Source organism: Vigna umbellata, chromosome 5, assembly GCF_029865625.1.
Source record: "Vigna umbellata cultivar VRB3 chromosome 5, Vumbellata_1.0, whole genome shotgun sequence".
Classification (NCBI taxonomy): domain Eukaryota; kingdom Viridiplantae; phylum Streptophyta; class Magnoliopsida; order Fabales; family Fabaceae; genus Vigna; species Vigna umbellata.
Window position 1 is genome coordinate 6,481,238 of NC_142169.1, and position 25,036 is coordinate 6,506,273.

Sequence of the window (25,036 nt, forward strand, 5' to 3'; positions counted from 1 at the left end):
ATTGGTGATTGATTATTAATTATTGAATGTGTTAGAATGATATTTTGTATTTTAGGTTTGGTAATATTGTAAAAAAAAAAATTAATATGTAATATTGAATATGTATTAATGAATATATGTTAGAATGACGTTTGTCCATGTGGCAGCCGATGTCTTTTTGACATCCTGTTTGGAATTCGACGTCAATTTGACATGTATACAAAATTAAGGAACCAAAATATAAAATGTAATGAAATTGAAAATAAATAAGTTGTTTATGGATTTTTTTGGGAGAATAAAAACCGTAGTATTTTATAATTATAGCTTTGCTAAAGACTTGCATACAAGAAGATATGTGATAGGTTATGTTTTTATAACTGATAATTTATTTGTAAATTAAAAGACTAATCTTCAACTTATATTGTTCCATCTTGTAGAAAAAAAAAGTCTCTCTTTACTAAAGCTCCATAGAAAAATATATCTATCTAGTTGAAGAATTTCATGAACAGGTTTCCACGTGCTAATTTTCATAAACCAAACACTCACGCTGATAAATAAAATAAAATAAACCATACACACAGAAGAATGAATTAAGATTAATTAGAGGAAGTTTATTCATAAACTAAGCTTAATTTATATATAAATTAATATGAAAATAAAATCTCATTATATTTTTACTCAGACACATTAATTTTAGTTTTTAGAAATAACTTATTTTTTGTTCGACCCTCAACAAGAGGACAAGGGTTAGGAGACAAGAATCCTTTATGATATGAAGTATTGGCCCTGTAACGTTCAGGTTCTCACCAATAGATTAGTTACTATTTGTATTTTGGTACAATTCGGTCTCTTTAATTTGTTATGTCGGGTGCATCAAACTCATTGAGTTGCTATTGTTGATGTTCTGATGAAAGTTGAAATAATTTTCATGTGACAGATTTCTTATTTGTTATTCTTAAGGTTTCATTCATTGTGAGTTTGGACAGAATGTTTCTGCTAGAAACCTAATACAAACATCTCATAGTCAATGACAAATTTTATAAGAATCTAATTTTTATAATTTTTTATTTATATTTATAAAACTTTATGAATTCATGACCTAAAAATATTCTATTCTATTAATATAGTTTTATATAAAATTCTATCTTTACTTTAAGCATGTCATCATGTCATCATGTAACTTGCAACTTTACTTTAATAAGAATTTTTTTTATTTATTAAACTTGAAACTTAAATTTAAGACTTCTTAAAATATTTACTTTATTATAACTTCTTAAGTTTACCCTACAAACTAAATTCAGATAATATGAATTTTGGGTTGCTTTAGAAAGGTATCATCAAACAATTTCATAAACCCTAAATATTATTTAGAGTTTTTCAAAAGAATAAGGGGATGTTTCAACAAAATTTATATTCCGATAGATATACCAACTCGGACATTTTTTTTTACATGATCAGTACAAGTAAGTATAGACCATTAAATGTTATTTAAATTTAAATTAAAGAAAAACAATTTTTCTAACTATTCATGTAACCACTAAATCACTTCTAATATTAAGAAATATAAATGAGTCAAATTTAATCTTGTTACATTAAACATGTCATCCTCAATATATTTTCAAATATACAAATAAATTAAAAAATCTATTTTTTGTTTATTTTATTTCATTTTTGTTGTTGCAAAGTATCTTGTTTTAAGATAATATCTTGCTTTAAAGATGTTTGAGATTTTTCTTTATTTTAAATATCACGTAACAATAATAAAATTGTATTACTTTTATTGTTATATATTGTTGTAAAGATGCATAAATTGTTTTAGAAAAAAATTATAACCTGTACAATAATATTTCTTATTTTCAAATTATAACATGATTCTAGTTGCACTATGAAAAGACAGACTATGTATAAACAATTAATTAAACAAGTTCTGCTCACCTATATTCATTTTTATCCATTTAAGAAAATTTAATTTATCTATCAAATTAATTCTCCCCATTTTAATGTAGCTTTATTTTACTTTTCCTAAGAGAGTCTATGAGGAATATAAATAAAGATTTTAATTTCAATGCATTTTTAAATTGACATGAAGTTTCTGATTCTAAAAATGTCCGAAATGAAATCAAAATTTTCAAACACGGCTGAAATAAGTTTAGAGTTAGGGTTTAGACCGGAAAGAGTTATTAACACAATTTTATTCAATAAAAAATACAGCATTAAAAGTAAATTTTTCTAGCCGTTGAGAAATTTAAATTACTGTGGACAATCTTAATTAGAGAAGACACTAAAGCATTGTTCTTGCTGCATGATTTTTTCGGAAAAGGCTCACAGGAAAAAGCATGATACTGGTATACGATAGTTGTCACCAAGCAACTGGGCACACATACATAGATCCAATGAGATGAATGCACAGATAGAAAGATGGAATCCGATGAGAAAAGGCGTTTATCTGCATTAAAATGGTCTCGTATGAAAGGGAAGCATATCGTAAAACTTGGATTTTCGTGAAGAAAAAGCAGAGACTGAGAAATGGTGTCAATGCTGTTAGATTCTGGTTCTCAGAAGGATCATGATTGGATTCGGAATTAGAACTTCCCATATACTCGTCAATAACTATAAACTCTGTCTTCTTACGATGAACAACGCTTCTTCATTCACCGTTTCTTCCACCAATATTGGTTTTGGGACCAGAACATCCAAACACGACCTATAACCGCACTGTGAATTTAGCTTTGAGCTGTGTCAGCCCTTACAACAGAGCATCTTTAGATGTTTTGAATACTATCTATAGTAGTCTATGTTTTTAGGGTTTCTGTCTTCAAGAATTAAGAAATTCAAATTAATAGTTTTTTTTTTATTTGTCAGAATTCATATTTAGAATGTATTAATGATATTAAGGATCAATGAGTGATTTTTAATGAAATATATTAATTTTTAAGTTGTATTTTAAGAAAACTTTGGCATAGCTTTCTTTGTTCTTGGTTTGTTATAACTAATTAAAAATTTAATTAATTTAGAGAGATTAAAAATTTAATTAATTTAGAGAGACTAAAAATTTAGTTAACTCAATTAGTACTATTAAATGCATTTTAAATTTATATATATATATATATATATATATATATATATATATATATATATATATATATATTATCTTAGATGATTCTGAATGAGACTTTAAAGAAGAATGGTGAAGAGTAACTGGTGAGGGAGAAGTAACAAGAAAACAAAAACCCTAAACCCTATAAAACCCTCCAACGGTAACTTAGCATATATAAGCACAGAACTGCACATCACAAAAAAGTATTTTTAATTTATTGAATAATAGTTAAAATGATGTGAACTTTTTTTAACAATCTTGTAATATTAAGAAATCCTACCCAACTTGAATTAAACTACTTTTGTATTGTTAATATTCTAACTTTTTATGAATTTTTAAATATGTATAAAATTCTAATATAAATAAAATAATTTTGAAAGAAAAAAAACAAGGAGGATATTTTTGTTTTGACATTTAATTTATATAGATTCACTTGAAATTTTGGGATGGGTGTTGACATGTTAAAGAATGTATGTGGGTCAAAGTTCCAAAAGCAAGCAAACAACCTAATTAAGGTGATTAAATTCATCTTTGTCGTCCAACTGTTGGAACAATGACGGATTCCTCTCCTCATAACATGCATGTCCCCACACCACAATTAATCCATCTTTCTCCCTGCACCATACAGAGCTTCATTGAAGCACTATCCATGGAAAACTTAGTGGAATTGAAAGAGGGTGAGACTAAGACACCAAGGTGGTCCAAATCAACTTCATAGAATGAGATGCCATGAACCACCATTATACTTCTCTTAATGAAAACTTAAACTAAATGGAAGTTATAAACTTTAGTTATAGGAAATTCAACAAATTCACGAAAATTATTAAGATATTTAATTTAAATTTATTAAATTTCAATCAAATGTTTTAATTATTGTTTAGTATAACTTTTCTGATATTACATAATATTTAACATTTAAAAATCCTACTTCTAAGTTTTTTTTTTCTTAATGTTGATAGAGATTACTTGTAAACCAAGTTTTGTCAAGAGTTTTCTTTTCATTATTTCACTTAGTGTTGGCTGGTAATATTTTTAAATCAAGTTTTTTCAACTTTTTTATTAATATTAGTAATAATTTTCTTTTCAAAAGATTGAATGATGTTAGAAAGAACTTAGTTAAATTTTGACAAAAATAATCGTAATGGCAATTGAAAAATACATCCAATTTTCAATTAAAAGATAATATCAACATTGTTGAACTCAAATCTCTAATTAATTTTAACAAAAAAAACAACAACCAATATTATAAAATTCTTAAGTAACGTTAATTAAAAAATATTCGAACTATATTTACATAAAAAATAATTAAAATAATTTCATTTAAAACCTAATAATATATACACACACTTATGAAAAAAACCTAATCTTCATTGGAAAAAAGTAATTTCATTATCATACTTCATCTACTATCCAGTTGATAATAAAAAAACTAATTTTACAAAGAGAGTACAAAGAGGGGATGTGTATATTACTTTAAATTCTTATTTGGTATGTGAAATATGAAAATTTGTAACTCTAATTAATCAAATTGATTTCATAAATTTTTAAAATTTTAATTAATTTTACAATTTGTAAGAAAATAGCATATTTAATTATTAAATATTTTAAATTCTCTAAAGAAAATAATTACATGGTAAGTAATCTTTATCCAATCTTTTGTGCTTGGATACATAGTGGTTTTACAATTTTCCCAAAAAAACTCAAATATATTTAATTTCAAATGCTTTTACTTTGATTTTTTTTAAATGTTTTTTTAATAAATAATTCAAATTTATTAAATTTTACTTTTATTGTTTAGATAAAATATTTTAATTACCATAAAATACAAAAATTTATTTTAATACTAAATTTAGTTAATCATTTAAAAAAGTCAAAGTTATGTTATTTGGTTGATCACTACTACAAATACTTAATTTACTAATGAAAAATTATCGAATGATAAAATCCATCAAGAATATCAAATGTCAAAGAAATGATTTGATAGATTTTGATATTTTATTTATACATCGAAGTTTCTGTCGATAAACAAGTTAAGTTATTGTAGTTCAATTATTTGTTAATAAATTTCGTCGATACATTGTCACAGTTGTTTACTAACAGTTATTTATTATTAATAATTTAGTGGGATTAAAATGAATTTTAGATTTAGAGAGACATTTTCCTCATTATTAGGTAGCACACACTCTTAATCGTCATTCTCCTTTTCCAAAAAATTCTTAATTCCCCTAAAATTCGTCTTAAATTCTTTCTTCCTACTATTTCAATTACTTGAAGCTTAGCTCCTCACTCAATATTGCCTACAAAACCCCTCTTTGAGTGAGGATTGAAGTGTCTGTTGGCAATAACGTCTCCAAGTTGGGTCTTTGGAGCTTTTCGAGTGTTCCTAATCGATTGATCAATTCTCACCACCCTTGTCATTTGTTGGAGGGTCACCACAGGGAGAAAATTTTGTCAAGGTTGTCCTGGTTTAGGGTGCCTCGTCGACAACATTTTGGTCTAAGGTATAAGGATGCTCTTATTTTTTTTCTTCATTTAGGGTTTAGGGATGACTATGTTGTTCATTTTCATATTGGGTTTCCTCTTAGAGTTTAGCATTGTGATTTATGAGTTAGTTCATCTAAAATGCATTCCAAACGAGAATTCATACAAGCTGTGTTTTGCATTGTAGTCTACCCTTTCTTATGGTTGTATTTGCTTAGCCTAAATTTTTCTTGAATTTATGGTTTTCAATCTTTCTCATAGGCATGTAACAAAGTTTTGGATCCTGTAGTTTGTCCAATAATACCTTTTTATGTGTCATGTTTTTTATATTTATGATAATTGACTAATTGCAATCTTCATTAATATTATTGTTGTTTGGTTTGAAATTTTCTAAGTGTGAGATCAGATTCACTAAGTAGAGTTTCACGTTATTACTAATATAGTTGAAAGGAAGATTAAAAAGAGGTAACTTGATTGGTATTATATTTGAAATATGTACACTAATGAAAAAAAAAGAGCTTATAACGTCACTATGTCTTTGTCTAAATAGATAAATTCGACATTGAAAATGAGTTGTGATAGTTTTATAAATATTTCGTCCAAATCGATGTTAGAGCTAGCCACAACAGACGTCAATTTGCCATTTAAAATATCAAAAACAGTGTCATCGTCCCCACATTTCTCTATCACATTTGCATAAAACCTCCCACCAAAGTGAAACGATAATGCCAAACTCGTAGAAGTAAGTTCTTCAACCTATTTCACTCCATCTTGCCATTGTGGTGCTTGTTTGGGCTAAAGCTTTCGCTCTCCTTGATTGTATTTCGCATTAAGGTTGATTTCTTCATTCACTAGCCATTGTTGTGTGCCCTAAAGGTTGTGTTTTTGTGAATTTAGCTTAATGTCGAGTTTGTAAAATTCACTAAAAATAGCTAGAAAATTATTTTTGACCCAAATTTGTTATGGTAACTTTTATTAGGTTGTATCCAAATGTAAAGTGTTCAATTATGAGATATTGATCACATATTTAGAGTTGTCAAGATTTAGGTTAAAAACTTCAAATGGTCATAACTTTTGCTACGAACTTTGAGTGGAGATGCTTCAAAAATGAAAAATGTTGTATATGAGGTGACAAAGGCATTGGACAATAATAGAAGGAGTTGGAGCTTTGGAATTTAAAAAATTTCATCGCTTATGGTATGCTTTTTTTTATTTCCTTACTATTTTCACCCATTTTTTTTATACCTTATACATTTATTTAAGATGTCCATACTACTTTATTTTGTTGTGTATTATTATATTGTGTATTGATTTTCAATGGTTTCAGTGGAAGAAAATATTGACGAAAAGTTTTAAAAAAATAACCCCATAAATTAACATCTACTGTCTCTACAACGTACAATAATTAACATCTATTATGAATACAACAGACGTTAATTGACATTTATTCAAGGACAAGAAACACTAATTTTATGTCTCTCACTATAAAGTTAGACTTTTAACCGATGTCATAAACCTAAAATAACAGACGTTAAAAGTTTTTTTGTGTTAGTGGTAGACTAGGTATTTTATTCTTTCATTTCTTGTGTTGATCTTTGCATGATTTACTTGAGTATGAGTAGTGCTAAAAGTTTTACAATATGAAAAATATGAAAATTGAACTACATATATGTAGGTCGTCTTTTATTGTTTTAACCTTAGCAACCTTTGATTGTTAGTTTAGAACTATTTTTTTAGTTTCACCCTTAGTTTCCTTTCAACTTGATCCAATAGTATGTCTAGGAATTATATTGCATGTTATAGTATAATTTTTTTGTGTTACTGATGAAGGCATATTTATGTCCTCATTTAGTCTTTAATATTAGATCTTAATTGGTTTTTGTACTTTAATAGAATATTTTAATTAGAATTTGTTATAATTGGATTTATTTAGCATGAGATACAAAATCATGTTAAAAATAACTTTTTAGTTACATAAATGTTTTTTGGATATTTTGAGGTATGTTAGTGGAATTGCAGCTAAGTTGAGCTCATTGAGGTGTGAAAATAAATTAGTTAAAGTTTCATGATATCTTAAAGATAAATCCAATAATAGAAAATAATCAAGACCACAATAACTCAATCCAAGCATAACATGAAAAAGTGAAGAAATTTGGCTAAGCCAAGAAGAGGGAATAGGAAACAAAAAGTGGATCTTGTGGTTTTCTCTATTTTTTTTTCTACTTAAAGGGCTTTGATAATTGACAATGTTTATGATTAAACTTTGGGAAAATATATCTTAAGATATTTTATTTGATATTGTTAAATAATTACCGCATTTAACAATATCAATAAATATCAAAAGATAATATTTGCCAAATCGTTTTTAATCGAGCAAATATCTTCTCAAATATTTTTAGATCTCCACAATAATCAAATATATCTTGAAGATATTTGATTATTTAGAAGATAATGGGAGGAGATTACATTATCATAAAGAGGATTACAATAACAAGAAAATTTGAAAAAAAGCTCAAACCAATTTCTATATAAAGAGACTTAGAAAAACACATTAGAGGAGCTTAGAAACCCTTTAGGGGTTCAAATTTCTTCCTCTTTCTCTTTTCTCATGTTCTTCACCATCTCTTCTTCTGTTTTCATGTTATTTCTACACTCCATGGAGTGGTAAGCCTCTAAGGTTGATTCTGCTGTAATTTCTTAATTGGATTATGAGGTTGAATAAATAAATTTGTTGTGATTTATTTTTATCTATGTCTTTGCTTCTTAATCAAGTAAAAGTAATAATTTTTACATTATAGCAAGTTAGAATCATATTAAATCTACATTACATATCAATCATATGAGTCCACAGATTTTTATTTTTAATTGAGAATTTACTTTGATTAAAGTTAGAAATTTTCACGTAATTGAATGAGTTTTTACCAATAATTGAGAATGTACTTTGATTAAAAGTGAAAAATTTAACAAGAATTAATTAAGAATGTACTTTGGTTAATTATATTTTTACTTGATATAAGAGATAAAAGAATAAACATGATTAGACACAATAATATTTAATTGAAAATGTACTTTAGTTAAATTTATTATGATTAATCTACAAAAAGAAGCGTTTAGGAAATTTGTTAAAACAAAAAGCAATAAGAAAAACTTATTTTTATATTGGTTCGCTCAAAACTGAGCTACATCCAGTTCTCCCTTAAACACTTTTAAGGGGTTTCACTAATATTTTAAAGATTGCAACGAGTTTAACCACTCCTGATTTTATAACTAACTCAACTGATTAGACGAGTTTCACCACTTCTGGTACAACACTAGTCCAGCTGACTAGAACCTTTAACTCCATTGAGTTAAACTTACAAGTATTTTAAATCATTTCTAAATCTAAAAGCAATAAAGTGTTTTTGAACAAGTACAAAAAATTATTCTTGTAAGAGGATATGAAATCAATACAATGAAGTTCTGAAAACTTATAAAGAAAGTCTTTCTTTTTCAAAGAAAGAGTCTTAGACTATGTGATCTTAGAAAGAAAACAACAACATGAACATAAGCAAAAAAAGATTCATGTTGTTTTCTTCTCTTCATGTAGTCTTCTTTATATAAACTTTTTAAAAAAGGATCTGTTATTCTGAGCATTGACTTTATCGTAGGGATGTAGCCTTTTAATATGAGGTCAAATGCTATGTTGCGTCTTGTAGAGGCAAATGCTGCTTGTACGGACGAGACATACATAAGGCATGACAAAAATATTTCTAAAATATCTTTCTATTTCTTAACATTTTTTTGATTTGATGCAGACAATTGTATAAAACTTTGTATATTGAATTGATTTGCATAGAAAAATAGAGCACATCACAACAGACAAAATAGTATTAATATGTATATTCATTAAAACATTAGATGATCCTAAACATTTAGACATTGTTCGTGTATAACCGTTTAGACTTAATCTATTTGAGTAACGTTTAGCGTTTAAGATTTAATATATTATGTTTAACATTTCTATTTTAGACAGTTTCTTTTTTAAACGTTATTTCATTTAAATATTATAGTTAAACTTCAAAACAAAATTTGATTAACTTAATATATAATAATGATTTGACTTTATTATAAAAGAAATTTTGTTAAAACAAGTTAAAGAATGTTGTCGAGTCAAGGACCAACGTCTTATTAATCGAGACAGTGATTTTTCAACTTTAAGATGAACTGACAAAACTAAACTAATGATGTATTAATGGAGACAGTTAAGGGCTATGAAGAAGAAATATATTGATGTGTAAGAAAAGAAAAACTAAAAAAGTTAAAGTTTCCTAATTTAAGTAATTAAATTGCTCATAAAATTTAAAATTTTAATTTCTTCCAACAAAAATTTACTCAAACAAAATATTTTATCATGAAATATTCTCCATTCAAATGCATTTTATTTTTCTATCTTGATTTAGGTTATCTTTTGAGAAGACTGGATACAGTAAGGTTTAAGTTTAAGTCTTTGCATTAATATTGATTATTGGAAGAAGATATTTTATCATAGTTACATTCTCTAATAAAAATTATAATCAATAAAATTGATACTACGAAAACTTAAAAAAAAAGTGAGTGCTATGCAATTACTTTAAAAAGAATTACATATATATATATATATATATATATATATATATATATATATATATATATATATATATATATATATATATATATATATATATATATATATATATATATATGGGGTTTGCTGACGCAATGTGTACAACATTTTAGTAGATAAAAATATCCTCTAAGTTTTAAGGTTAAGGGTATTTTAATAATTTTCATTCTCAAAACTAAAAAAAAAAACCAAACCCTTAGTCACCTCTCTCATTCCTCTCAACCCTTTCTCTTTCATCTCTCTCCTTCCAACACTCGCTATTAAACAATTTCTTAGAAAAAATGATTTTATAATGAGTTTTTATTTTATAATTTTTATCTTATCTAATTTTATCTAATTTTCACAGACATAAATGACATATGAAGGAATTGGTAATTGGCTTGGAAAAAAATCAGAAACACTCGCTCTTAAACAATTTTTTACAAAAAATGATTTTTATAATGAGTTTTCATTTTATAATTTCTGTCTTATCTAATTTTCACAAGCATAATGACATCCAAAGAAATTGGTAATTGGCTTGCAAAAAATCAGAAATACTCGCAGTTAAACAATTTCTTAAATAAATGATTTTATAATGAGTTTTCATTTTATAATTTTTTTCTTATCTAATTTTCACAAGCATAATGACATATGAAAGAATTGGTAATTGGGGTTTTTTTTAGAAATGATGATTCCAGATGATGAAATTAGAGAGGTTAGTGAAGATGATGAAATTGAAGACATCTTGAATTAACATTTGCCTACAGGCGAATATGCCAATGACTCAACTCTTTACAAAGGAAAATTGTTTAAGATGTTTCTGATTTTTTCACTTGGGACTAAGAAAATGTTAGAGTGAGAGAGATGAAAGAGAAAGGGTTGAAAAGAACGAGGGAGGTGAATAAGGATTCAGATGTTTCTTGTTTTTTTTTAGTTTTGAGAATGAAATTATTAAAATACCCTTAACCTTAAAACTTAGAATCCATGATATATAAGAGTATTTTTATCTACTAAAACTTGATACAGATTACTAAAATATACTACTGAAAAACAGGCGTACGCACGTTAACAAACTCCTATATATATTATCCACTCAATTAATAGGATTATCTCTGGACAAAAATACGTGTAATCGCTATTTAAAATGTAATATAGTTTGCCACACTGAGTTGATGAAGTTGCACATATCTAATTATAGAAAATTAATGTGCTGGAAGTTGTCTGGTATTTCTCCATAGACAAGATGAAGCTTCTCATTCAATCATATGTCTAAACGTTTGAAGGATGCATTTATGATGCTGCACACAATTTAGTAACAACTTCTTTCAAGATGGGAGATACTTCAACTGATCATATCTGAATGCCATAAATTCAATATCCTTTACATTTATGCTAATTACTGCAAACAGCTCATTCAACCCAAAAAAGGTGGTAGTTCCCAAAATCACAAATGCATGGATATTATCATTAATTTCTTAATAAAAAAAATATATTTACATAAACATATCCAACAAGGTCAGTTTTAGAAAGTATATGACATCAAATTTAGAATCAACGTTGTATAAGACAATTAAAAAGTATACAATTTGTTTGTTGATTATAAACCGACATAAAAGGTCAACGAGGTACAAGAAATTTTCAAATCAGTTTGGATTATTCTTTCACATATTCTTTATACATTCTTCACAAATAAAAATATATAGAGAATAAAAATATATAGATAGAGTGGGGGATTGATTAAAAATTTGTGAGAAAATAAATCCTAATTAAATACAAATTTCTTTTGGATAAATATTTCATGCTAATTTATTAACTTTTTTATGGGAAGTGTTGAGTTAGATAGAAATAATATATAGGCTTAATTGTTTAATTGGTCCCTACATTTAAAGAGTTTTTTCAGTTTAGTACCCGCTTTTAAAAATGTCTCTATTGCGTCCTATACCAATCAAGTCCCTTATATTAAATTGACATAAACGGAGTTAACTCCGTTGTGACGTGGCTATAAAATCCCGTTTTTTTTTTCTTTCTCCTATGCTCTTCCTGTAACGACCAATTTCTTCTCTCTCTTTTATCAATGTCTCGTTTTAAGGGTTTTAAATTTACCAATCTCTGCACACCGAACTCTCTATTGAGCATTAGTGAGCTGAACATGCGAATTCTCTTATTGCTGCCTCAGTTTCAGAATTTCCACCTTCAAAATGTTCTGGTCCTTCTTTAGTTTCTCCACTCCAGCCTCCACGCCTGGCTTCATCATATTGAAAGCTCCTTGATGCAGTCTGTTATACTTACCCCTCCTTCTTATGTTCTTTAGCAAATGCCTCTTCCCTCCTTACAAACTTCCAATGGTCTAAATCAACCATCTTGAAGCTTGTATCCGTTACACCATAAATCCTCGTTTACATCACAATAATGATATTATATATAAACATAGATGAATCCAATTACTTCACACAGAACCTATATATGCAATCAGACTAAAGCTAAACTATTATTAAATGTGGAAGAAATTTATCAACATGGTTATAGTAAAATTATGAAATCATAATTTATTAATCAAATATTCAATTTATACAAATTACAAATCTTTCGTTCCATAGATTAATTAGGAAGAATAAGTGGTGTCAGTTGATATAAATCAAAGGTTATTTTATAGATTTGAATATTTGATCCTAATTCATAACATTATTAAAAAAGAAGAAGTGATGTATCATAGTGTGAGCAGTAGTTTTGAGAAAGAAGAGGCCAGAGAGGTACAATAGAAGGGTAAGGTGAGAGAAAATTAAGGAGACACAGAAGAAAAGGTGAGAATGCAGAAAAATTGACATAGGTGTTGAGTTGGCGAACGAAGCTGGAGAAATTGTTGTGCTTGAAGTATTTGGGAAGAAGGATTTTGGAGAATTTATGGGAGCCCCATTTACAATAGCAGAGAAAAAGCATCTTCCAATCCAAACCCTGAAATGGACGACAGAGACAAATCCGAAAAGAGAAGTAGAGATCGTCACTACGAACGCCATCGTGACTCCGATGACCACCACCCTCGCGACTCTGATGACCACCGCCATCATCGATCAGACAAGCATCACAAGCGTGACCCTAAATCCAGGGATAGAGATAAGGATAGGGCTTATGAAAGAGAAGGAAGCAAGGACAAAGATAGGGATAGGAATAGTGTTCAAGAAAGAGAGAGTAGGTCGAAGGTGAAACGTGATGAGGAGAGGGAAGATTTGGTGGAGCTGGGACACTCCTCGCAATCTCACAAGCGCAAAGAAAGGGAGCTAAGCAAGGAGAGGAACTTCGAGGATAAGAAATTAGGGTTACCATCGAGAGGAGGGAACAAAGGAAATTTGGGGATAAAGTAAAGAATGAAGAACAAGAAGAGAAAGTAAACGGTGATGATAAAATCGGGAGCAGAGGCCAATGTCAAGGAGGAAGTTAAAAATGGATCCCATGTCATGTCAAGCTGATCGTTGCAGGAAGAAGAGCAGACGAGAGAGAAAAAAAAATCAGATTTCATAGCCACATCACCACGGAGTTAACTCCGTTTATGCCAATTTAACAGAAGGAATTCGATTGGTGCAAATTATACAACATGAGGATGTATTAAGGCATTTTTAAAAGTGGATATTAAACTGAGAAAACTCTGCTTCCACTTGCAAAAAGGACTTTTCACCTGACAACTTTTCTGATACAGAGCTTCTACCTCGATTATCTGACCAACCGAGGCAGTAGAGGAGGTGAGAGAGGATGAATCTGATATTAGCTTTTCACCTCCACAACTCCCTCGACCCAACCACCTCCCTCCTCTCCGACTCACTCTCATCAACCATTGCCAATCCCTCGTCCCTCCTCCACTCCTCCTCCATCGGCCCCCTCCTTTTCTTCACTGTCGCCTCTGTTTTTTCCTACATCTCTTCCACGCGCCCCTCCTACTCCCTTCCCAACCCCAACGCTGCCGCCACCACCATCAACAACAACCCCAACACCACCAGGCGACACCCAATGGTGCTCCCTCTACGGCCTCTTCTACCTCGTCTTCATAATCGTCGTCGACAAGCTCAATCCCCATATTGCCCTCTCCAATCTCTCCCTACCCTCCGACTGCGCCGCTGCCATGGTTCTCTCCCACCTCGCCCACGAACTCTCTGCCAAAACCCTTGCCGCCTGCTACTCCCTCGATCCTTACCTCGTCTCCAAAATCACCAACATGGTCACCCCCTCCTCGCTACCAAGCTCTACCCCGAGTTCATCAAAATACCCGTTGGCCGCTGCCACCTCCTCGAGACCACCCAGGCCTTCGAGGAACTCAGATCCCTTCCCAACATGTGCGGCGCCATCGACACCCACCTCCGCTCCACCCCTAACAACAACCTTAACGTCAACCCCTACCGCTGCCGCTACGGCTACCCTCTCTATTCCTCCAAGTCGTCTCCGATCACAAGAAGATCTTCTGGGACGTCTGCATCAAGGCCCCCAGCGGCACCGATGACGCCACCCACTTATGCGACAGCCTCCTCTACCGCCCTCTGTTGCCCTTTCTCCCCACCCTGTTCTCCCCAGTGGGATGGGCACCCCCGCGCAGAACCTGTTCGATGGAATGCTCATGAAGGGAAGGAGTGTATGGGGCGGTGTTTGACTTTGCCAATCCATTGAGAGGTTCAATCCTGCTGAGGTTTCAAGTCGGCATTAATTGGATTACACCAAACATCCCTATCCCTTCTAATTGGAAGCCTGGAGCTACTTATGACACCAAACTAAAAAGGTACTTTGATTCTGTGTTACATAAGCCTTTGCAGTTTACAATCCTAACAAAGTTAGTGTTGTTAAGGCTGGTGTAGTTGTTGTACTGGTATAATTGCTGATGGATGACAAGGCTGGCATAACAGTGGATGCATTGGTGCTCTGAGGGATTGGAAGAGATAAGAAATAGTAGAGCATTGGTGCCACTTCTTATTGATCTTCTGAGATTTGGTTCAGTGAAAGGGAAGGAAAATTCAATAACCTTTTTACTTGGATTTTGCAAAGAAGAGGGAGAAGTGGTAGCAAGAAGACTCTTGGCAAATCCAAGAAGTATTCCTTCTCTTGAAAGCTTGGCTTCTGATGGATCTTTGAGAGCTAGAAGAAAAGCAGATGCACTGCTCAGACTCCTCAATAGGTGATGCTCTCAGCTTATCATTCTGTTTGGTGATGATATTCACATCACTTCACACTTGTATATTTTGTGAATGAAATTGGTATACTTCAAAAGTAGCTCATCATCTCTTGTTTACAATTTTTGGTTTGGAGCTTTGCCCAAATGTCTGTTGATTGAGGAAAAAAAACTTAAACCCCCTCTATTGCAGCCTCTGTTGTAGAAAGGTTAAGGAAAAAAAAAAATAAACCTTTATACTACGTCGGTTCAACTACAAATCGAGGCATAAGACCCCTCTACTACCTGAGTTGTATTTCAATCGAGGCAAAAACATACACCTTTTTTACTCGGTTCAGAACCGAGGCAAAAAGGGGTAAACTTTTTACCTCGCCAGTATATACCTCGGTTGCGGAACCACTGCTATGGGCGAAAATAACCGCTGTCGTTTCCCTTGACTGCACTAGTGTAATCACTATATGATGGATTCTAAACTTTTTATTTGACTTTTCTTATACTTTTATATTAGATTGTTGAGATTTAGGTTAAATTCTTGCTTTGGAGAGTGCAAATGTACTTAAGGTTAAATGACATGGGAGAGTTATCTATGTATTATACAAATTTTCACATAATATTGTTCTCTAGTTGTCATTCAATAACGATCATTATTTTTCTAAAGTTTTGGAATTTCCATGTTATATTTTTGTGTTGATGGTTTTCATCTTATTTTTCTATTGGTATATATGTAGAGTGATTCTCAAGGTAAAGACATTGATGTTCTTGATGATTTGTTTTTTTCTTATAAGAGTGGTATAAAGCTTATGATTTGGTAGGATGTTCTTAGTATGCTTTGTGGTTGCAGTTTGGTATGATCTTCCAAATAAAAAAAGATGAATTCCTTATTGTTAAAGAATCATTATTGGTCGTTGAAGTTGCAATGTTATATGCAAGAGTTGACATGGAAAAATTTGATGGAAGGATCTATGTCGACACTATGTTGGCACAATGAATCCGTAGTAGGGTTTGTAAAGGTTCAACAAGGTGGAAGGATGGTGAAGCATGTTCGATCTGCAGAGAAAGTTTTAGTTGGTGCTCCTGTTGCTTGATGAGTGATGTGTGATACAGATCTGATATATGAGTTGTGATTTGCTACAAGTGTGTGAAGGAGGTTCTCTATAATTTTGAGATCTGCTTCGATGTTTGTATGGTATAGCTAGTGCATCTAGGCTTGCATGGTGTGCGATTTAGGTTTCCGTTGCAATCATCATGTTTTAATGTTTTCTGGTGAATGCATGAAGGTTCAATGTTGGTTGTGTAATGAAGATGTTGCTAGTTGTGAGTATTGGATTTGTTGGAGTAAGAAGTGATATGACCTTATCCATGAAAGATTGTGATTATTTATGAATTTGGATTGCTTCTATAAAATAGATAAAATAAATCAAAGTGTTAAAATAAAATGGCTTAGTTTTCAACACCAAGAGGGGGGAGGGGGGTGAATTGGTGAAACACAAAAACAATGTTTTCTTTAAATCTTTTTCGCAAAGTAGATGCCTTTAAAAGCTTTCTTGAAACGCAAGGAAAAGGACTTTGTAGTGCAGCGGAATATAATTGAATGCGTGAAAAATAAAGTCGACTAAATGTAACAGAGTAGGGATACAAAGATCAAACGCTGAGTTTCTATACTGGTTCGGCCAAGCCTACATCCAGTGTCCTTTTACCACAGGAAGCAAATGCACTATAATGATCAAGGTTTTTACAACAAGGCTTTTATAGAGACCTCTACGTCAAAAATATAAAACACCTCTCTAACCCTCTAAATCAAAATATAGGCATACAACAAAAAGACCAGCAGCAAGAATCCCCTATTCTGTTGTCTACACCCTTTGAGAAACCCCTCCAAGTCAAGAACGCCGCACACTCTTCTTCCTGTAATCACAATAGGGAAATAACCCAATCTTTAGTAGATTATCAACTCTGATCTTTCAGTAGACACCACTCTGTGCAGATTTGATCAGTTCTTTCAAAGCACAACAATCTTGCTCTTCAAGAAATCACAAGAGATGATCACCACATTCTTCTTCTTTTGATTCTTGGAGCTTTTCCATGTTCTATAAGATAACACTAATCTGTAATGAATATGAAAATTTTAGAATTCACACCCGTTCTTACAAAATTGAATTTCGCGTCTATTTATAGTTTTTCACAATTCTGACGCTCTCAAGTCGACTTAGCTACTAATGAAATCGAATACAACACTTCAGTCAAAGCAGTTACCAACAATCAATGCAGTTAATTGAATGTACAATTAATGCAGTCAAATCACAATAAATGCTTGGCCAACATATTTAAAAATATAGCCATTGTAACATTTAATTAAAGCATTAACAGAATTTCAAAACTGTAACAAACTTAGTCGAATGCAGGTTGCATGTAATCGACTATACAACATAGTTAAAAAAAGTTTTGAAAAACATTCTCTTCAAAAATTCTTACAGCACACTTTGAAAAATTTTGTGCAAAGCCACGAGTTTTAATCGACTTACTTCATTATGAAGTCGACTCAAAACTACTGTTTTGCCACATATTATAAGTTCAACAAAAGTGCTTGTGGTTTTCCTTTTCTAAAACATATGTCGTGCATTCACATATAAGATCTCACATATAACATAGTGAATTACAAAGATCAACACAACACAAACATGTTCTCATATATTCATAATCATGAAACTAATGAACATGTAACACATAAACACATGTGTTATTAATTATGTGTTGTCATCATAAAAAGCCATAAACTCTGAGATTGTAGGTTCAGCTAAACCAGTGCTCCCCTTATCAACAATCTCAACACAAAGAATACCAAAGAGTTATATAAGAAGAATCCAAAATAAGATAGAGATGAATGACGCCATAATCTAGCAGATTGATAAGTCAAGGAAGATTCATCACAAAGAAGTCAATCTTTAATAAGAACCAATGTTTTATAACAAGAATCAAGAGAATTCTCTCTTAAATGAAAACTAATTTCGTATAATGACCAACCAAAGTGTTTAAAAATCTGTCTTTGAGAAAAGTATAAATAAACTAAAACAACCTAAGAGCTCTAAAGAAAATCCCAAATACATCGGGCTATAAAATAACTTCAAATTCAAAAATAGAAAAAGAGATTTGAACTCATCACCCAATGAGTGGAGCTCGCCCAACAACTCGTCACACAACGAGTTAACTCGCTCAACGATAGTTGCAAAATGTGATAACTCATAATGAAACATTTTCCTAACAACCTTGCAAAATTTAAAAAAAAATATAAATGCCTTTAAATTGCTTAAAAATGTTATAGAAGTGAATTATAAGTCACAATCTTCATCTCCTTTAAGTTTTCAGCCACATAAAAAACATCATGAGTGTTGAAGAGATTTGTTCTTCCAAGCTTTTGCTCCTTGATCTTGTCATAGGTCTTTTGAACTACAATGGTTCCTCTTAAAATTCTTCTTGTATTGGTTCCAAGGATAGTTCTCTGTCGTATCCTCTTTCTTGTAGCAAATTTGTCTTTAAATTCGTGCCTTCATCAATTGAAGGCATGTCATTGATAGTGAAACCAGAACTCACACTATAATCTTTAGGTAAAGTAACGACCTTATCATTAATTTTCTTAAGAACTTTAAATGGACCATCTACTCTATGTAGGAGTTTGGATTTCCTTTTGGAAGGAAAAATTTCCTTCTTAAAGTGAACCCACACCTAATCGCCAAGTTCAAACTGAGTCTTCTTTCTCTCTTGTGTTCACTGTCTTAATCAAATATTTTAAGACTTAGACAATATGTGTGACCATTTATTCATGTTTGGTATAATGAGAACTTATATAGTTTGGACTTAGCATGGAGAAGTACTAAATAAGTCTATCATGTTACGAGGAACAAATTACGTGGAAGAATGATCGAGTGATCATTTAGAGGACATGATACGTGATGTTGGTGAATAAAATTTTGGAAGAACTAATTTGTATGTTTCTCTTAAGAATGATTTAGAGCAAGAGTTGTATCCAAGATGCTCCAATTTTACACATATGTCTACAACTTTAAAATTGTTTAGTTTAAAAGCAAGGAATGGATGGACTGATAAAAGTTTCATAGAGTTGTTGGAGTTGCTGAAGGAATTTTATGTTCAATGGATCTAGACTACCAAAAGATACATGTTTGTCCTAATGATTGTGTTTTGTACATAAAGAAGTTTGATTTACCAAAGTTGTGCCTAACATGTGGCTTATCACGGTTTAAAAATAAATTTGAAAAAAAATGGTGATGAAGGCAATAATAGTCCACCTACTTAGGTGGTGTGGTACTTGCCTATAATACCTAAGTTTGAACAATTATTTTCGATTAAAGAAGATGCAAAGAACCTTAAATGACACATTGACGAAAGAAAGTGTGATAATCTTCTTTGACACCCAATTCATTCCCCACAATGGAAGAAGATCAATAAAACATTTTCAAAATTTGGTGCAAAACCAAGAAACTTAAGACTTGCACTTGCAATTGATGGTATGAACACTTTTGGGAAGTTAAGTAGCAAAGATAGTTCATGGGATATTTTGTTGATGATATACAATCTTTCTCCTTTGTTGTTCATGAACAAAAAATATGTGATGTTGTCCATGATGATATCCAGTCCTAGACAGTGAGACCATCACACTATTGTGCCAATGTGAAATGTATTTTCCACCTTCATTTTTTTATATCATGGTTTATTTGATTGTTCATCTAGTCAGGAAAATTCAGATATGTGGGCTGCTATTCTTGACGGAGATGTACCTCGTTGAAAGATACATGAAAATCTTAAAGGGATATATATCAAGAATCAGTATCAACCGAAAGCTTCAATCATAGAGCTATAAATTGTAGAAGAAGTCATTGAATTTTGTTCAAGTTATATGTCAAGTTTTGAACCAGTGGGACTTCCTAAGAGTAGACATGAAGGTAAATGTGAAGGTAAGGGTGTTCGAGGAGTAAAAATTGAAAGTGTTAGTAGAAAAGAAGTTGATCAAGCTCATTTGTACATCTTAAACAATATTGTTATGTGATTCCTTACATTTTGCAACATGTTGATGAAACAAAGTCTGCATATACCCACAAATGAGTGAAAAATGAAAACTTAATGAACATATCAAAACTTTCTTACCATGGTTTAAGAAAAAGATTTACGTGACAAGGTTCAAAATAGTGGTGTTAGACTACAAGCTAAGGCTGTACGTTTCATCAATTCTAAAGATAAAATTTCAATTACAATATCCATGAGTTATTTTGGAATAGCACAAGAAATATGGAAAGTTGATTATGTCAGATTTAGAGTTCAAGTTTTCAAGTGTAAATGGATTGATATAAATTCCGATGTGATGATAGCTGACTTCAGGTTCACTTTGGTGGACCTTAGCCAGATGAGTTACACGGATGAACCATTTATTATGACTAGTAAAGCAAGACAAATATTTTATGTCAATGATCCAACCAATGAAAAATGGTCAATGCTATTGGAAGGTAAAAACATGCACAAATATATGATGATGAAGATTCTTTGGATATACTTTAAACGATATCTTTTTCATCAAGACCCATTGAAGGCCAGGTGGATGACGTAGCTGATGACATCAACGCAATTTAGAGTGATCACAATGAAGGGATCTGAAAGAAAAGAATACCTTAATAGTTTTTTTTTTAGTTTTTTTATCACGTTTACAGTTTGTTCTACTTTTTTTATCACGTTTACAGTTTGTACTAACATTGTGTTTTCATGTATGACGAGCTTCAGATAAGGAAAGAGCAGCGTTGTAGATTTGTGACTCGATTGTCTGATGTAACACCCGGACGCGTTGCCATGGAGAGTTTGGTGGTCAAGATTGATCCCTTGATTAGGTATGCCTTTAGGGCCACATGCAGAAAAGTTTAGGAGCTATTTGGGCATGTTGGCAAAAACCCATTTCTTTATTATCATTGCATCTTGGGATGACGTCCCAGAGATGGACAAAAACCTTCTATGACAGGACAATCAGGTATGTTTACTTAAAACAAAATTGATATATTGTTTAAAATGATTTAATTATATCACTAACGTTTTTTTTTCAACAACAAAATTTTGATATTCCAAACACTGTGTAAATTAGAAAGAAAGTCTTATCGCACATAGTGATTAGATGGAGGGACTTTAGGACAAGGCTGGCATGTCTATATGTGTTTGAAGACAAACAACATGAAACTCCTTGTGTGAAGTACATAATAACTGAAGAGGAGTGGATGCAGTTTCGTGCATCTAGAGAGTTTGGAGAGTGACATATTTTTTTCTTAAAGTTTCGCTATAGTGGGATAAGGCATTCAATTGTGATTTACACTTATGAATATACAGGGTTTGATAGGGTAAAAGGTTAGCAGCCCAAGAAAGACAAAGACGTAATGATGCACAACACGTACTATCACGAGATGGGTTAGGCATTATTCGAGTGAAAGATAAGAAATAATCATGTAGAGGCTTTAGAACTTGAGTCCCCTAACTTAGCACCTGCACCTGCTAGGCACGAGATGTGGAAGGTTGCTCGGACTAAGTCTGATGGGAACATGACATCACAATCAGCTGTATTGATATCACAAAGAATTGTAAGTACAAATTCTGAATAGATAAACAGTCTATTGAATGTACAAATTTTTTATGTAACAAACTTCATTATCATATGCATGATGAGTTGGTTGAGCAACAAACTCAGGGTTCCTTTGTTGGCTAAGGTAGGGACGATATTCCTAGAATGGTCATTGGAAATCCAGAGCACCCAAAGCGTGTGTGTGACGTTGGAGGAGCAATTGGTCTTCGAGACTACTTTTGCACTACGTAAAGAAGTAGTGAATCCTTAAGTCAGGAGGCATAGAGGAAGATGTAGCTCTAAATAAACGAAAGGCTCAACCAACGCATGAGTTTTATGGAGCAACACTTCATGGAGCAGCTACAACAACAACAAGAAATTCAAAGAGTAGTTGAAGAAAATTTCAGTCCATGACCCAAGCAAGCATGGGGTTTCCCACTAATGCTCCAATATGACGTTGTTTGAGCACAAAAGGCTCATTCTCTGTTGCAGATCCTACTAACTAGGTCAGTATGAGTTGTTGGTTGATACAAATCTCCCACACGTAGTGGTTGTCGACGAGTAGTTGAAGGAGGACAGAATATTCATGGTACTCCCTTATTACTCCACCACATGCGTGTGACGATGGATGAATTTCGTGATCCCCATGCTCAAGTGTCTATGCCAACTTCAGAAATCCAATTTGTGGGGGAGGCTATAGGCACATTTATAGCTTGAGCTAAAGAATTGATCAAGCCACACATTGGCACACAACAAGTATTATACTTTTATTATTAATATTTTTATGTTAAATTTATAAATATTGATAAACTACTTTGAAAATATTTATTTCAACTCTTACGTCCTGAGAAGCAACCCATGCATCAGTCTGTGATCCTTGAAGATGATGACATGGTAGAAATAAAGGATGATCCTCTAATGAAAAAATTACCCAAGTTGAATAGAGGACCAGTAGTTGCACTAGTATTTGGCTTCGAGTGTCATGCATCACTATATATCACTCTAAATTATACACTAGAGGTCATTAAGGGAGCCAAGATGTTGAATATTTCAATCATACAACTATGGTTCACGTAAGATATTTCATTGTCTTCAATACCAATTATATTTAGATTGTTAGTTTTTAACAATATACTTAACTTTCTTGTTATAAGTACATGGACACAGTCATTGTGGACCAAGGTGGGGCTTTCATATATGGATTTCTTGAACCTCAGACCACTCAACCTTCTGGTAACACACTTGATACCAAGGAAAAATATATACAAACATGGATGGTTAAGTAAAAAAGAGACATATCACCAGTGTAGAAATGACCTTTAACGTCACCCCTTAGGCGTCGGACCACAAAATAACTAACGTAAATTATTGACTAGTGGCATTTTCGTAAATAAGTTGGGCATATAGACGTCTGTTAGGAGGGACCCCGACTTCTATAATATTATAGACGTCGGGGCCCTCCTAACCGACTTCTATATGCTTGACAGGTAGGTGAAAAGTCATTTTTTTCCGCCATATAGACGTTTGATCCCACCATCTCGACATTGTTGATGAATCAAAAAGTGTACCGAATCGCACAAGTAATATAAAATGGTAAGACCAAATATCGTATCCCAAATGACTCTCGACACTAGACAGTCGTATGATAACTTGATTAATTAAGACTTAAAGAAAACGAGATCATTGGTTTCAAATGCAAAAACAGAAAATTAAATATGAATGCAGTTTGATCAATAGCAGAATAGCACAATGACGAACGAATGTTGTTTTTAATATGAGATGAGTATGTTGTTGGGGTTAGATTTCACCAAGTTCCCTCTCATCTATGTAAGAATTCTTCTTTATGCATTAATGTTAATGTCACTCACTAAATCACTTAAACCCGATCCCTCGGCAAAATAAATCTGTCCTTAATCACCAGTTCATGCAATTCCTAGCATTCATAGTAAGTAAATGTGAAGATCAAGAGCTTTAAGACGACCAAGACTCATACCCTCATCCCTGAGAAATATTACTCTTGGGAGTAATTCAACAAGAACCTGAATTGCAAGGAACCTCCCGACCCTCATGCAATTCATACACCACGCTATGAATGGGTTAAACAAAGCATGCAATAATCACAGATTAATTACTCTAACAATTAATGAAAAAACATATGTTATTAAGAATCAATTCAAATACATGAGAGTTCACAAGGTTACATCATCCCCCAACAACAAATAGAGTTTAGTTCACCATAGACATGGTGAAACTAGATGAACAATGGAGAAGAATGAGATAGATTAACCCTAAAAGTAGAAGATGGAAGCTCTCGCATCCAAATCCGCCTCCAGAGGGTGCAAGAATGTGCTGCTGCGCTCCTCAAGCCAAAGATACAAAACCTAGGACGTCTGGGTCCTTTAAATAGAGTGAAAACCAAAACTAAGGCCCAGGCCCGTGTCGCTGGCGCTCAAGCGCCCCACTTTGGGTGCCCGGGTAGTGAACGGTGGTTCCTGGCGCTCAAGCCTCAAAAAGGAGCGTCCAAGCTTCGTGCTTCTGATGCTCAAGCGCCCAAAAGGGGCACCCGAGCGGTGAGCGACACTCTTCTGCACTTAAGCCTCCAAAAAGGGCGCCCAAGCTTCGAGCATTCCTCCCTTCTACTGCTTTTCCAGGTCTTTCTAAGCTCTATCTCCTTGGCACTTCATCTCTGTTTTCCATATTATCTCATTTCCTGCCAAAACAAGGGAAATTAGTCATAAAACCATCAAATTCAACCTCAACTCTCTTATTCACACAACTTAACTGAAAAACATGATTTCAAGCAAGTTTCTAAGCAGAAAATGGTGCATTTAGTGTCAAAATTACATCACAGATAACGGTATTTTCAACCGTTATCAAACGTCTATATACGATTATCGACGTCGGCCCCTAGTAACAGACGTCTATATGTCTGACAGGGTAGGTGAAAAGTTAATTCAGACATCGGGCACCCTCCTAACCGACATCTATATGCCCCGCGAATATTAATTTTTAAATCAGAAAGACGTCATATTAGTGAGGGCCCCGACGTCTATACTATTATAGACGTCAGTCCCCACCAGAGCCCGACGTCTATAGCCTATTATACTG

The 25,036-nt window shown here is 32.3% G+C and overlaps 1 pseudogene; it reads left to right on the plus strand.

Moving 5' to 3' along the window:
* The first annotated feature begins 13,922 nt into the window (after positions 1-13,922).
* On the plus strand, positions 13,923-15,334 carry LOC124836752 (uncharacterized; annotated as a pseudogene).
* The last annotated feature ends 9,702 nt before the right edge of the window (positions 15,335-25,036 follow it).